General features: G+C 37.5%; 1 long non-coding RNA gene and 1 pseudogene across 1 annotated transcript; both read right to left on the reverse strand.

The window, feature by feature from the left end:
* Positions 1-1,412: 1,412 nt before the first annotated feature.
* On the reverse strand, positions 1,413-2,063 carry LOC140178172 (uncharacterized). The gene is made up of 3 exons (XR_011870421.1): positions 1,982-2,063; positions 1,854-1,901; positions 1,413-1,665 (listed from the first exon to the last, which is right to left on the reverse strand). It is a non-coding gene; the product is annotated as an uncharacterized lncRNA (long non-coding RNA).
* Positions 2,064-2,385: 322 nt separating this feature from the next.
* LOC112735133 (squamosa promoter-binding-like protein 7) lies at positions 2,386-5,677 on the reverse strand (annotated as a pseudogene).
* Between the last annotated feature and the right edge of the window lie 9,864 nt (positions 5,678-15,541).

Genomic DNA, 15,541 nt, shown 5'->3' on the forward strand with positions numbered 1-15,541 from the left:
GGCTGAGCATTGAGCTTTATACGTGTAGAGGCTTCTCTTGGAGTTGAACGCCAGTTTGTAACCTGTTTCTGGCGTTTAACTCCAGAATGCAACATGGAACTGGCGTTGAACGCCAATTTGCATCGTCTAAACTCGGGCAAAATACGGACTATTATATATTTCTGGAAAGCCTTGGATGTCTACTTTCCAAAGCAATTGAGAGCGCACCATTTGTAGTTCTGTAGCTCCAGAAAATCCACTTTGAGTGCAGGAAAGTCAGAATCCAACAGCATTTGTAGTCCTTCCTCATAGTAGGAGTGGATTATTTCACGAGGTGGATCGAAGCAGAACCCTTGACCACTATTACAGCTCAAAGGAGTCAGAAGTTCCTTTATAGAAATATCATTGCAAGGTTTGGAGTTCTCCACTCCATTACCACCGACAATGGTACTCAATTTACCGACTCTACATTTAGAAATCTGGTAGCAAGTATGAAGATCAAGCACCAGTTCACCTTGGTAGAGCACTGACGATCGGATTTCTGCTAGTAAAGAATTTCACAATTAAATTTCCGTTGTAAGTATAGTTTCTAAACCAACTAAAATCCTTTCATACAAAAGTTTTGGTTGTCACTTAAGCAAACCCAATAAAATTGATAACCGAAGTATTGAGACCTCGGGTCGTCTCTCAAGGAATTGCAGGGAAGTATGATTTATTATTGGTTATGGAAAAAGGTATATTTTTGGGTTTTTGAAATAGGGAATAGGAAAATAAAATGGCAATAAAGTAAATTAATTATCATGAACACCATTGCAAGGTATAAGAACTGGAAATCCCATCTCAGTTATCCTTATCAGGTGTGATGAGAATTGTTTATTGCTCCCACTTAGTTAACCCTTACTAAATAAAGGAAAGTCAAGTGGACTAATTAATTTGATTCCTCAAGTCCTAGTCAACACTACAAGAGACACGCCGAATAGTGGCGGTTTTTTTAGGGATTTACGGCGGTTTTTAACCGCCGCAAAATGAAATTCCAGTGGTTCCACAAGCGTTGCCTGTTAAGGGGTGGAGATTTGATTTTGCAGCAATTTTGGAAAACCGCTGGCACAACCGCTGCAAATCAGATAATTGATTTTGCAGCGGTTGTGAAACCGCCGCTATTTTGGTAAGTGGATTTAAAAAAAATATGTGGCGGTTTTAAAACCGCCGCAGATTTGGGTGGGTTTTTTTAAAAAATGCGACGATTTTGAACCGCCGCAATTATCATACATGAGCTTAAAAAAACTGACAGTTTTAAACTAGAATATGATTTTTACAAATTCTAGCTTTCATAACCTTAAAAGGAGACTACTCTATAATAATTACATAACTTTCATGAAAATAGTACATTCCAAACAAAGGTCCTAAAACTTGAATACACATTCAAAGAGGAAATATGAACTTTGGGAAAAAGTCACATAAAGCTTGATGTTTGAAGATTCATACAGTGGTTATTCACCTTGAACTAATGCAAGCCGGTAGCTCCAAATGTGCATTATTAGCATATAGAACTTCATACTCGTGCTTTAGTTAGCAAAGACATTCAACCTTATTCTCACTGTAACTTCCGGATAAAGCTTTAACTCTGCGATATATTCTCCGGTTTCATGTATCTCTAGAAGTTCGACAATTCTCTTGTCCACCTCCCTATGAAAATCACAAAAGATCACATGACAATTATTCATAAACACACTTATTCCTTAATATTTTAGTGCTTCAAAGGAAGAAGAAAAGAATAATCATTCACATTTAAAGTAGAATAAAATGTTACCTAAGACTAGTTAGTACTCCCAATTCTAAAAGAGAAAGACTTGTGTACATCAGACAGATAGTACCTTTGAAGCTGCGCCTTGATAATGTCAACAAGATCTTGAGCTGTAACACTGAATAACAAGCAAATTTAGAAGCATAATCCATATATAGCATAAATCAATAGTTCAAAATTGCACAGAACAAGCCTCACCTTCCAAAAATTAGTTTTCCTTTACCATATTTTCGCTTCACCTTGAAAGACCCAACTGTTTAAAAAATTTGAGCAAGTTGTTGTGCCTCTTCTTTTACCTGCAGAACTAGAAACTCAGATACTGAAGAATGCATACAATAATCATATAGGAGGGGGAAAACTATACTGATAATGAAGAAGTATCAAAGTAGTTGTAAACTAATTTTTCCTCCATTAATGAACCACCCACTCTATCACTAATAAGTAATAACATCAACATCCCTGGACCCTGGTTATTTAGTGTTACAACAATATGTACCAAATAGAAGAGCAAGTACAAAAACTTGTCAACATCTACTAAGAGTTAAACAAGCACCTTTTAATGGATACAGCTAACTCACTAACCCTCCCCCGGTAAAGGACGGCTACACATACTGCAAGACAAACAGCAACCGAAACAATCACAAATATTGACGTTTTTTATGCACAAATGTTGAAATATTATAATCCAACCAAATTTGTTTGTATAAAAAGGCACAAGTTAGTGAATCAGAAAGAAAAGAAATCACATTCAACCGGCCAAAAAGCATCATGGTCAGGAAAAAAAATCCACGTCATCATCACATAGTAAAGGAAACACAAAAATAAGAGAATTCCCACCTTAATAAATGCAGGCCCAAAGAGAGTTTCCTCTGTATGAGGGACATATATCTTGTATAACTGATTCTCAAAAGCACATGACATATTGTTCCCAGTCCAGTTATGTGGAGATGGAACACAATATTCACACTTCAGATACTTTCCAGAAAAAGATACAAGAAGCCTGGCATGATGACAACCTCATTAAAACCAGAAGGATATTGGCCAGTGAAAAAGAAAATAAACTACCAAGTACAAAGATGAAACATTAAAACCACAGTAACAACGCTGAAACAGCACTTTCACATGCACCCGCCACTCCACAACAAACAATTATAAACACTATGAAGACAATGTATACAGTCAATTTCAGGTTATGCAATGCCTGAATTCTTCTCAAAACACAAATCACCTGGGCTTTACATTTGGTGAGCACAAAGGATACTTCAACCTCTCTCTACCAAACCATAAAATTCCACGTCTCTCTTCTGTCATTGGTGCATACCCCAACATTGCTAAGTACACAAAAGCATAATGTCTATTGTGTAAATTATTCAGTAAGCAACTATTTCAATGTATGTTTAGACAAGGTAACTTTAATATACCGAAACTTAGGCTGCATTAAGTTACTTCCGCAAGCAACAAACTCCAGAGGTTTTCCAGCCTCAAAGTATGTGGGATGAACATAGTGAAGCCTTGGTGCCTGCATATTTACCTTGAATTTTGTCATAGAAGTTCCATCTGAAACCATGAAATATGCTGATGAATTCAAACAAATTTAAAGATTCACAAATTAGATATGATTTTTTTTAAGAAAACACTTAAATGTTACATCTCAAAAGAAATAGAAAATCCCATTACTTCTATTGGCAAAGATGGAATACACATCAAACATAGTCATTAATATTGTCACAAGGTGAAACAAAAATCATAGTATAAAATAAACTAGATAAACTTGAATACACTCTGATCTAACCTCACATATAATGCAAAAAATATGCATGCAAACATATATGCATTTAACTGAAGATTCTTCACTGATGATTGAACAATGGAATCACGACTAACCTTTCATAACGCGGAAGAACATATCATTCAGATAAATTAGTGCATTGCCTCTAGCAGATAGGAACTTTCCAGGAGCAACAAGATCGCGCACATAGTACATAGGGTCTTCCTATAACTGGTGCATAAAAGAGAATAAATTAAATTCTGGGGGGAAAAGTAAGGAAACACAAACACATCAACAATAATCAAGTCTTGCCCCAACTTGGTCAGGTTAACTATGTGAGATATGAGGCCCTCTTTTCAAAAGAAAAAAGGGAAAAGATATCTTAAACAAATTAGAGTACATGTGAGGATCAGAACCAACTCAATTTGGAAAAGAAGAGCAACCACAAGAATGAGTAAACAGACCAATATAGTTTAATATGAGAGCAGTTTACCATTAACAAAAAGCAACGCATTTGGTCTACAAACTACTAAAAATATGAGCTTAGAACATATAACATGATGAACGTCGAGTTGAATTCTTACATATATCCACATATTCTTTGGCATGGCAAGAAAAATTGTCAGGATGGTACACCTTGGGCGGATATATCCCTCAAGCTCAACAGGCATACTCGCCAACCATTGGAATATCTATAAATGCATTTAACTACTTGTTAATCAGTTACGAAAACTTAAATGGCATGTTAGGTTAACACTTTTAAATACTAAACTGTAATAATAAAGCTTAAAATACTTGGTGGCGTAGCCTTCTAGGAAATTCTGCAGGGTTCCAATCATAAAGCTTGAAAGAAATCCGACCTGTTTGGCACTACAAATGAACTTCCAATTAGCAAACAACAAAAATAATTTCTTATACCAAAGTAATAATTAAGACAACCAACAAACAGGTGTGGCAACCAACCAAAGATGAATAAGCACTCTTATTGTCACAATATGAAGGAGAGTTAGAGAGGTTGGAAGCATCTTTTCCACTATTCACTTGTGTTTCCCCAGAAGTAAGAAAAGTCATAACACTGTCATTTGTAATATTCTGCATATCAGGAGCTGAGTTCAGATTGGCAACTGGTTCATCTTCAAGATCCAGTGACGCTTCTTTTTCATTTATTTCACAACTCAAATTTGAAGAATCTGCATTATGCAAACCCAGCCAACAAGCATTCTATTATTATTATTATGAGCAGCCAATGAGCATTCTTCTAACATATAGACACGGGATTTAATGAAATAGTGGAAAAAAAGAAGTGGGGTGAAAAGGTCACAAAACCATTGGCATAGTAATACCTAAACCTTTTCCTGTTTCCCCATCATTATTTGAATCCTCATTTTGTGCAACAGGTAGAGGTTCATGAGAAGCTTCAGCTCTTGAATCTGCTGGCTTTCTTTGCCTCCTATTGTTATGGCGCTCTAACTTTCTTCTACAGCTACGTTTACCTTCATCAAAATCCGACAACACGTGAAACTTGTCAAAAAATTGACCTACAATTAGAGCATTAAATTACTATCTACAATGTCAACAAGTATCCAACAAATACAACCCAAAATCTTGTCACATACTCTACCTAGCTCATCATCAGTCATCAGATACTACTTACACAACATTTGCTACTTCCTAGCTCACAATCATACTCTAATATTTAAAATTTTACACAAAGGTGCAAATCATAGAGAATTTGACGAATACTAAGCTTCTATTCTTTCTGAAAATAACATATGTTTATCATAAGCAACTTCTTTACTCCATTTCGCATGATTTTTGACATAATCCACGCAAAAAAAATTTGTTTTATAGATATGCTAGAGCTAGACCATATTATGCCCTATTCGATACCCATATGCACCGTTTCTTATGCTTATCATGACTCGAATTGCTTCTTCAAGTAACGTGTTCCAGAATCTCCCTTCGAATTTCTATCACTTAAAAATTGCTCATGAAATTTACCTGTCCCAGAAATTTAAACCTAAAATTTGAGGTAAAGTTAAAAATAAAATTGAAAAAAAAACTTACTTGCCATACTGTTGACTGTATCTCTTGGCCTCGCCGTCGAGCATAACAGTGGCAGCATTATGTCACTAAGCGACAGATCACTATGAAAATATGTTAATAAATAATCATGTTAATATGAACGGCTTTAATTATTTCAAGCAAGTCTCTTGTCATTCCCACCCATAAGTAATATTCATAAGACAAAAGTAATTATTCATAAGCAGTTACACAGGAATGCATCACTTCAACATTATCAGTGTCAGGAAAAAAGATCACATTAAGCACAATAGTGGATGAACTAAGCATGATCAATCTTTTGATAAACTCATAACCACACCATCAATGGTACCATTCGACATACACTCATTTCAAATTAAAATAGAACAATCGAACTATAACTTTGAAAGAGGAAGTGTCACATAATTGCTTATTAAAATCTATGAAAATAAAAACTAAATCTCCTCCTCTATTCATTGAGGAAAACTAGCAAACAGTTTGTGTGCATATTCCATAAAAACATCAAAATATACAAGATAATGAGTTAGAACTATATCTAAGATTATGAGAACATAAACAGAGTCAAGGATGGTACCGTCAGCGGGTATGAACTACGCGGAAGATGATGGCGGCTGCAAACTGCATGGAGGGAGCGATGACTACAACTGTGACTGTGCGAAAGACCCCGACGCGGAGGATCACGACTACGCAAAGTGTGATCTACAGCCCACAAGACGATGACGGATTGGTGGCTGCGAGAGAGGGAAAGAGAGAGGAAAGGAGGGCAAAGGGTGCAGGGGGCTAAAAATCTCACAGCGCACAATAGGATAGACGGAAGGAGGCACCGATCAAGACAATGGAGAGGCATAGATGAACTAAGGCATGATGGCAAGGGTGTACATGGGTGGAGGAATGAAGGGTGATAGAGGATCAAGAAGGGCACAATGATGCTGCGGCTGATGAGCTTGCAATGCAAGAGTGATTGAGAGAAAGAAGACAAAACACTTTAGAGAAAACACATGAGGGTTGGGGTTTAATTGATAAAGCCAGTTGGTTTAGCATCGGGTTGACATTCAACCGCTGCCAGTTTCAGTGATTTTGCTGCACATCTCCAAACTGACGCACAATTGCCGCAACATTGCCATTTAACAGTGGTGTTTTTAAACCGCTTCTATTTACTCGCCGCAAACTTCCACTTCTGGTGTAGTGCAACTCCTGTGGAAAGATTGGCTTTAGAGGGATCCAAATCAATCAGCAAATTCCAATTTTCAATCAACAGCTGAGTTTTATAACTCAAGTGTCACCAATTACTTAACCAAAACAAGGCGGGAAAAATCTAAATTATTTATATCATAAATAGAAGAAAGCAATCATAAATCTGAAATACCTCAAATTGTATTAAATAGAAATTAAAATCTAACATGAAGAGTTCATAAGCCAATTTGGCTAAATAAGTAATTACCAAGAGAAATAGATAAACCAAAGTACTAGAATAAATAAAAGTAGAAGATAAACTAAATTAAAAGAACATTGAACTTGGAATTGAGAAGAAATTGAAAGAAGAAATCCTAAATCCTAAAACCTAAGAGAGAGGAGAGAGCCTCTCTCTCAAGAGAACTACATCTAAAACCTAAAATTATGAGTATGAATGTTGGCTTCAATGAATGATTTAATTCCCCCACTTTATAGCCTCTATTCTGTGTCTCTGGGCTTGGATTTGGGCCGAAAATGAGCCCAGAAATTGCCGGGGGCGACTTTTGCAATTTTCTGCACGTGGCGTCTATCACGCATATGCGTAGGTCACGCGTGCGCGTCATTTGGAGATTTTTCTTATCGCGCGTACGCATCAGTCACGCGTATGCGTCGCTCGTGATTTTTGCTAGGCGCGCGTTCGCGTCGTCCATGCGTGCAGGTCGCTTGTGTTCTGCGCGAGGCACGCGTCCGCGTTGTCCATGCGTGCGCGTCGCTGCCATTTCCTTCAAAACTCCATTTTGTGCGTTCCTTCCATTTTTGCATGTTTTCTTTCTGTCCTCTAAGCCATTCCTGTCCTATGAAGCCTGAAAATCCTTAACACACAGATCACATCATCAAATGGTAATAAAGGATAATTAAAATTAACAGTTTTAAGGCGTAGGAAACATGTTTTCACATATATCACAGAATAAGGAAGGAATTGTAAAATCATGCAAATTATATGAATAAGTGGGTGAAGAATTGATAAAAACACTCATTTGAGCACAAGATAAATCATAAAATAGTGGTTTATCAACCTCCCCACACTTAAACAATAGCATGTCCTCATGCTAAGCTCAAGAGAAGCTATAAAGGAGTGAAGGGGAATGGTGAAACTTATGAAATGCAACCTATCTATATGAATGCAGCTAAATGCAAAAATGTTTCTACCTACTTAGTTAAAAGTAAACAAATCTTTCAAGAACAAACATGAACTGGATTTCACTAATTCAAATTACAGAATAAAGTACAAGTAAACTTGCAGAAGAAAATAGCTCAAGAAAGCCGGGAACAAAGAATCGAGCATCGAACCCTCACCGGAAGTGTATACACTCTAATCACTTAAGTGTTTAAGGTTCGACTCTCTCAATTTTCTACTAACCTTGCTTTCTAAGGCTTGCTTTTCTTCTACCAATCAACAAAAATTTAATGCATAAATACACATATCAAGAGGTCTTTTAAGGGTTGTAATGGGGTTAGGGTCAAGGTAGGATTGTATTTGGTCAAGTGGACTAAAATCTGAATCCTTAATTAACTTAAACTTTTCCCACCTAACTTAGGACAATCCATGCAATCAAAATACAAAACCTAACTATCCATTAACCATGTTTTTCACATATTCATGCATCCTAATTTCGAGTATAGTACAAATGCATTGCTTTCACCATTTACTTTGGGGCATTTTGTCCCCTTTTATTATTTGCTCTGTTTCTTTTCTTTTTCTTATTTATTTTTCTTTTCCTTTTTTTTATATATCTATATTTTTTTCTTTTTCTTTTATTTTTCTCAATGCATATGATTAAATTATTGAATGCATGAACATGTCCTAAATATTTCTTTCATATTTTCATAAAGATATATAACACCCAATTCTTAAACCAAATATTTCCAAACCCAACTTCCCCACACTTAAATCATGAACACTCTCACTAGTCTAAGCTAACTAAGGATTCAAATTAAGGACATTATTATTTTCCGTTTAGAGTTAGTGATGAGATAAAGTAAAGAATAAAGGGGTAAAATAGGCTCAAAATTGGGTTGCAAGGGATAATGAAAGGTAAGGCCATATGGGTATGTAAGCTTAGTAAAACAAAGGCCTCAATCATATAAGTGCATGCATACATCACACCATGGAAATATAGAATTAAGCAAGACAAAGATCACAATTTTAGAGAGAAAAACACACATCAAAAATAAAATATTGGTTGATAAAATGCAACCAATCAAATAGGCTTAAAATCTCACTGGTTTTGTGTGTTCAAGCTCTAAGCCATGTTCCAGTATAATATTTCTTCAAATAAGTTTATCAAAAATTTTAAATTAAATTAGTGAAATGTTATAAAAAGTTTCTTGAAAAAGAAAATATTACTTTAACCAAGTGGTGGTAAAATATGCACAAAATCAAAAAATCATGCAATCAAACATGCAAATGCAACAATGAACTAACAAAGAAAATAAAATATTGGTGTTGAGAGGAAAATAACTAACCCACAGAAGTCGATATCGACCTCCCCACACTTAAAGATTGCACCGTTGGTGCACGAAATTGTGATCTCAATGGCTCCAACAACTTGGTACGCACAATTGTAATCTCAACTCTTTTTCACAACTTCACACAACTAACCAGCAAGTGCAATGGGTCGTCCAAGTAATAAACCTTACGTGAGTAAGGGTCGATCCCACGGAGATTGTCGGCTTGAAGCAAGCTATGGTCATCCTTGTAAATCTCAGTCAGACAGATTCAAATGGTTATAAGGTTTTGATACTTAAAATATAAATAAAACACAAAATAAAATAGAAATACTTATGTAATTCATTGGTGGGAATTTCAGATAAGCGTATGGAGATGCTTTGTTTCTTCTGAACCTCTGCTTTCTTATTGCCTTCTTCCAACCATGCGTTACCTCCTTCCATGGCAAGCTGTATGATCCTCTCGGATGAAAATAATTCCATATGCACTGTCACCGCACGGATAATCATCTGTCGGTTCCTGCTAGCATCGGAATAGGACCATTGTCCCACTTGTGCCCCACATTCGTAGGTTTGAAGCTCGTCACAATCATCCCTTCTCAGATCCTACTCGGAATACCACAGACAAGATTTAGACTTTCCGGATCCCAGGAATGGCTGCTAATAATTCTAGCCTATACCACGAAGGTTCTAATCTTAGATTAGAAACCCAAGAGATACACACTCAAGCTATTGCAGATAGAATGGACGTGGTTGTCAGGCACGCGCTCATAGGTGAGAATGATGATGAGTGTCACGGATCATCACATTCATTAGGTTGAAGTGCGAGTGGATATCTTAGAGAAGAAGTAGGCGTGAATTGAAGAGAAAAACAATAGTACTTGTATTAATTCATGAAGAACAGCAGAGCTCCACACCTAAATCTATGGAGTGTAGAAACTCCACCGTTGAAAATACATAAGTGAAAGGTCTAGGCATGGCCGTGAGGCCAGCCTCTCCAAACGTGAACATACAAGTTCCAAAAGATAAAATATTAAAAGATGAAAATACAATAGTAAAAGGTCCTATTTATAATGAACTAGTAGCCTAGGGTTTACAGAAATAAGTAAATGATGCAGAAATCCACTTTCGGAGCCCACTTGGTGTGTGCTTGGGCTGAGCATTGAAGCTTTTTCGTGCATAGGCTGTTCCTGGAGTTAAACGCCAGCTTTGGTGCCAGTTTGGGCGTTTTACGCCAGAAATTTTAGGCTGACTTTGAACGCCAGTTTGGGCCATCAAATCTCGAGCAAAGTATAGACTATTATATATTTCTGGAAAGCCCAGGATGTCTACTTTCCAACGCAATTGAGAGCGTGCCAATTGGGCTTCTGTAGCTCCAGAAAATCCACTTTGAGTGCAAGGAGGTCAGAATCCAACAGCTTCTGCAGTCCTTTTTCAGCCTCTGAATCAGATTTTTGCTCAGGTCCCTCAATTTCAGCCAGAAAATATCTAAAATCACAGAAAAACACACAAACTCAATGTAAAGTCCAGAAATGAGATTTTTATTTAAAAACTAATAATTATACACTAAAAACTAACTAAATCATACTAAAAACTACCTAAAAACAATGTTAAAAAGCGTATAAATTATCTGCTCATCACAACACCAAACTTAAATTATTGCTTGTCCCCAAGCAACTAAAAACAAAATTGGATAAAAAGAAGAGAATATACAATAAATTCCGAAAACGTCTATGAAGATCAGTCTTAATTAGATGAGCAGGGCCATTAGCTTTTTGCTTCTGAACAGTTTTGGCATCTCACTTTATCCTTTGAAGTTCAGAATGATTGGCATCTATAGAAACTCAGAATTCAGATAGTGTTATTGATTCTCCTATTTTAGTATGTTAATTCTTGAACACAGCTACTTTATGAGTCTTGGCCATGACCCTAAGCATTTTGTTTTCCAGTATTACCACTGGATACATAAATGCCATAGACACATAAATGGGTGAACCTTCTCAGATTGTGACTTAGCTTTGCTAGAGTCCCCAATTAGAGGTGTCTAGAGCTCTTAAGCACACTCTTTTTGCTTTGGACCACGACTTTAACCGCTCAGTCTCAAGCTTTTCACTTGACACCTTCACGCTACAAGCACATGGTTAGGGACGGCTTGGTTTAGCCGCTTAGGCCAGGATTTTATTCCTGTGGCCCTCCTATCCATTAATTTCCAAAGCCTTGGATCCTTTTTTGACCCTTGCCTTTTTGTTTAAAGGGCTACTGGCTTTTTCTACTTGCTTTTTCTTTTTCTTTCTTTTTATTTCTTTATTTTTTTCGCCACTTTTTTTTTCGCAAGCTTCTTCTTTTTCACTGCTTTTTCTTGCTTCAAGAATTAATTTTATGATTTTTCAGATTATCAATAACATTTCTCCTTTTCATCATTCTTTCAAGAGCCAACAATTTTAACATTCATAAACTTCACTATAAAAAATATGCACTGTTCAAGCATTCATTCAGAAAAACAAAAAGTATTGCCACCATATAAAAATAATTAAACTATTTTAAAATTCGAAATTCATGTACTTCTTTTTCTTTTTCAGGAAACATTTTTTTCCATTTAAGAGAGGTGAAGGATTCATAGGACATTCATAGCTTTAAAGCATAGACACTAAATACTAATGATCATGTAATAAAGACACAAACATGAATAAACATAGAGCATAGTAAACGAAAAACAGAAAATAAAGAGCAAGGAAATTAAAGAACGGGTTCACCTTACTGATGGCGGCTAGTTTTTCCTTTTGAAGATCTTATGGAGTGCTTGAGCTCCTCAATGTCTCTTTCTTGCCTTTGTTGCTCTTCCCTCATGGCTGTTTGATCTTCTCTAATTTCATTGAGGAGGATAGAATGCTCTTGGTGTTCCACCCTTAGTTGTCCCATGTTGGAACTTAATTCTCCTAAGGAGGTGTTGATTTGCTCCCAATAGTTTTATGGAGGAAAGTGCATCCCTTGAGGCATCTCAGGGATTTCTTGATGAGGGACTTCCTCATGCTCTTGTTGAGGTCCATAAGTTGGCTCTCTTATTTGCTCCATCCTCTTTTTAGTGATGGGCTTGTCCTCTTCAATGAGGATGTCTTCTTCTATGACAACTCCAGCTAAATTGTATAGGTGACAGATGAGATGAGGGAAGGCTAACCTTGCCAAAGTGGAGGTTTTGTCAGCCACTTTGTAGAGTTCTAGAGATATGACCTCATGAACTTCTACTTCCTCTCCAATCATGATGCTATGGGCTGAGCATTGAGCTTTACACGTGCATAGGCTGTTCCTGGAGTTAAACGCCAGCTTGGGTGCCAGTTTGGGCATTTAACTCCAATTTTGGTGCCAGTTTTGGCATTTTACGCCAGAAAGTTTTAGGCTGGCTTTGGACGCCAGTTTGGGCCATCAAATCTCGAGCAAAGTATAAACTATTATATATTGCTGGAAAGCCCAAGATGTCTACTTTCCAACGCAATTGAGAGCGTGCCAATTAGGCTTCCATAGCTCCAGAAAATCCACTTCGAGTGCAGGGAGGTCAGAATCCAACAACTTCTGCAATCCTTTTTCAGCCTCTGAATCAGATTTTTGCTCAGGTCCCTCAATTTCAGCCAGAAAATACTTGAAATCATAGAAAAACACACAAACTCATAGTAAAGTCTAGAAATGTGATTTTTATTTAAAAATTAATAATTATATACTAAAAACTAACTAAATCATACTAAAAACTACCTAAAAACAATGCTAAAAAGCGTATAAATTAACCGCTCATCAACCGTCCTCGGTGCATGTTGAGATGTGCAGGTGGACGGGTTGCTACACTGATGCTTTTCTCCAAAGAAAGTGCGTAGGAACTTGTTTGTCGCCCCATGTAAACGTTTTCTGTTTCCCTTCCTCGGTGGCCATCCTGAAAGATGAGGAAAAAGAAGAAAAGTAACCCAAAAACAAAGATAGGAAATAATTTAAAATATGGTTGGGTTAATGCCAAATGATGAGAGTCTCAATTACATGGTAGCTACAACATGCAAGTGAGAAAACAGTAGAAGCACATGGCAAATCAAGAGTGCAAAAATTTGCAACAATGGGGAAGAGAGTGTGGGTAATGTAAGAAAATATAAATTCATGTCAATGCAAAAGGGATACAGGTAACATAAAAGATTGGCAGTGACAGATAAATAATATCATCCAACAATGTAAAACAAGTCACTAAGCACCAAAATAATACCAGAAAAGAGACAACGGTTGAAAAAGAAAATTTAACACCAATGAAAAAATAATAAATTTAGAAAAAAAAATAAAAATATGCACAAAATTAAAATGCAATGGATGGAAGTATGCAAATAAATTAAGTAAAATAGAATGAAAGTGAAGAAGGATGAGAAGTTAAAGAGATGAAGAAGAAGAAAGTAAGAAAGGAAGAAGAAAGACTAAGAAAAGATAGAAGAAAGAAGAAAGAATGATAATAGAAAGATAAGTAGGATTGGAGAAGAAAAGATAGGAATTCTGGCACTGATTTGGATTGTCGCATGCGACGCGGACGCGTGGGGCATGCGTTCGCGTGGATTGGGCTATTTTCAAGTGACACGGACGCGTCAGGGACGCGTTCGCGTGGTCTGAATTGTGCTATTGGTGCGAGAGCAGCCTCGCGCACGCACAACTCTCTGTTTTAATGCGCACATTGCCAAAATTTGAACCGACGCGTGCGCGTGAGGGACGCGCACGCGTGGATGGCCCTGGAAGGGAAAATGACGCGTTCGCATCAGGGACGCGCACGCGTGATGTTGCTTGTGCTCCTAGCACCATTCCAGCACCGCACCATCACAACTTTCTGTCTAAACACATTTTTACGCCGATTTGTAGGGCACGCGTACGCGTGGAAGGTTGATTTTGCAATTTGACGTGGACGCGTCAGGGACGCGTTCACGTAGGTGTGTTTGTGCCTAAGGCACGCCTCCAGCCACGCTCCCGCGCAACTCTCTGTTTAGTTCTTCTTTGTTTCGCATGCACATATGACGTGTACGCGTCAGCGATGCTTGCGCGTCGCGTGCGAAATATTTTTTTTTGAAGTATGCAGAATGCAAAATGTAGAATGCAGATGACTATGCAGAAATTATGAATGAACACGAATGAAAATAAAATAAAATAAAACTAAGTATAAAAAAGAAAGAATATACCATGGTGGGTTGTCTCCCACCTAGCACTTTTAGTTAAAGTCCTTAAGTTGGACATTTAGTGAGTCCCTTGTTATGGTGGCTTGTGCTTGAACTCATCCAAGAATCTCCACCAACGTTTGCAATTCCAATAGCCTCCGAGGTCCCAAACTAGGCACGTAAAGCCTTAGAGCAAGTCAAAGCAGGTGTTTAGGTCCCAGGGGTGTTGATTATCAAAATGAATTCCAGGATCCCAAACCTTGCTTTTGTACCCGTCTTCTTGTTGACCATCTTTGTTCCAACCAGGTGATAAGTAATTTGAACTCTCACTGAGATACCCAAACATCTTCCGCGACCCATTCAATCGAGCTCTATACCAATCCTTGCACTTCCAATTGGAGCATGGAATCGTATTAAACCTTGGGTGCCAACTCCTATTACTAACCATCTCCCGCTTACTCTTAAAGCCACAAAGAGCTCTAAGCTGGCCATCGGTTTCAAGCAAACCGTATTCAAGTGGAAAGGTAAAGATAAAGGCTAAGGATTTTACCCACTTGAAGTTTGTATTGGGTGGTAATGGCCTTGGGAGAGGTGTTTCCAGTGGTCTTTCAAACTTCACTTCCTTGTACTCTTTTGTGAATTCTGCCACTTCCTTGCAAACCTCTTCAACTGCAACCACGTCTTGATCAAAGTCTTCGAATTCTTCCTCATCACTCAAGTCATAAGTTGGAGGTTGAGAAAAATCTACCTCCACATCATCTTCATATTCACTTGGGGAAGATTCGTCAAGCTCAAGGAGTTCAAATTCGGATGCAACTTCATCATCAGGAGAGCTTGATTCATGATCATCATTATCAAGGAAACTTGCTTCTTGATCTGTTCCGTCCAGTTCTTCATAAGATACATGCTTTGGGTGTTGTGCACTATCCTCCTTAGCATCGATTGCAAATTTCTTGGCAAAATTATCTACAATTCTTGATTCTTATGGAGATTCAGCGTCTCCTAAGTCTTCAACCAATTCTTCTTCTTCGATAATTGTAGCTTCCTCTACTTGTTCCAGTACAAAGTCATGCCCCTTACTGT

Source organism: Arachis hypogaea, chromosome 13 (genome assembly GCF_003086295.3).
Source record: "Arachis hypogaea cultivar Tifrunner chromosome 13, arahy.Tifrunner.gnm2.J5K5, whole genome shotgun sequence".
NCBI lineage: Eukaryota > Viridiplantae > Streptophyta > Magnoliopsida > Fabales > Fabaceae > Arachis > Arachis hypogaea.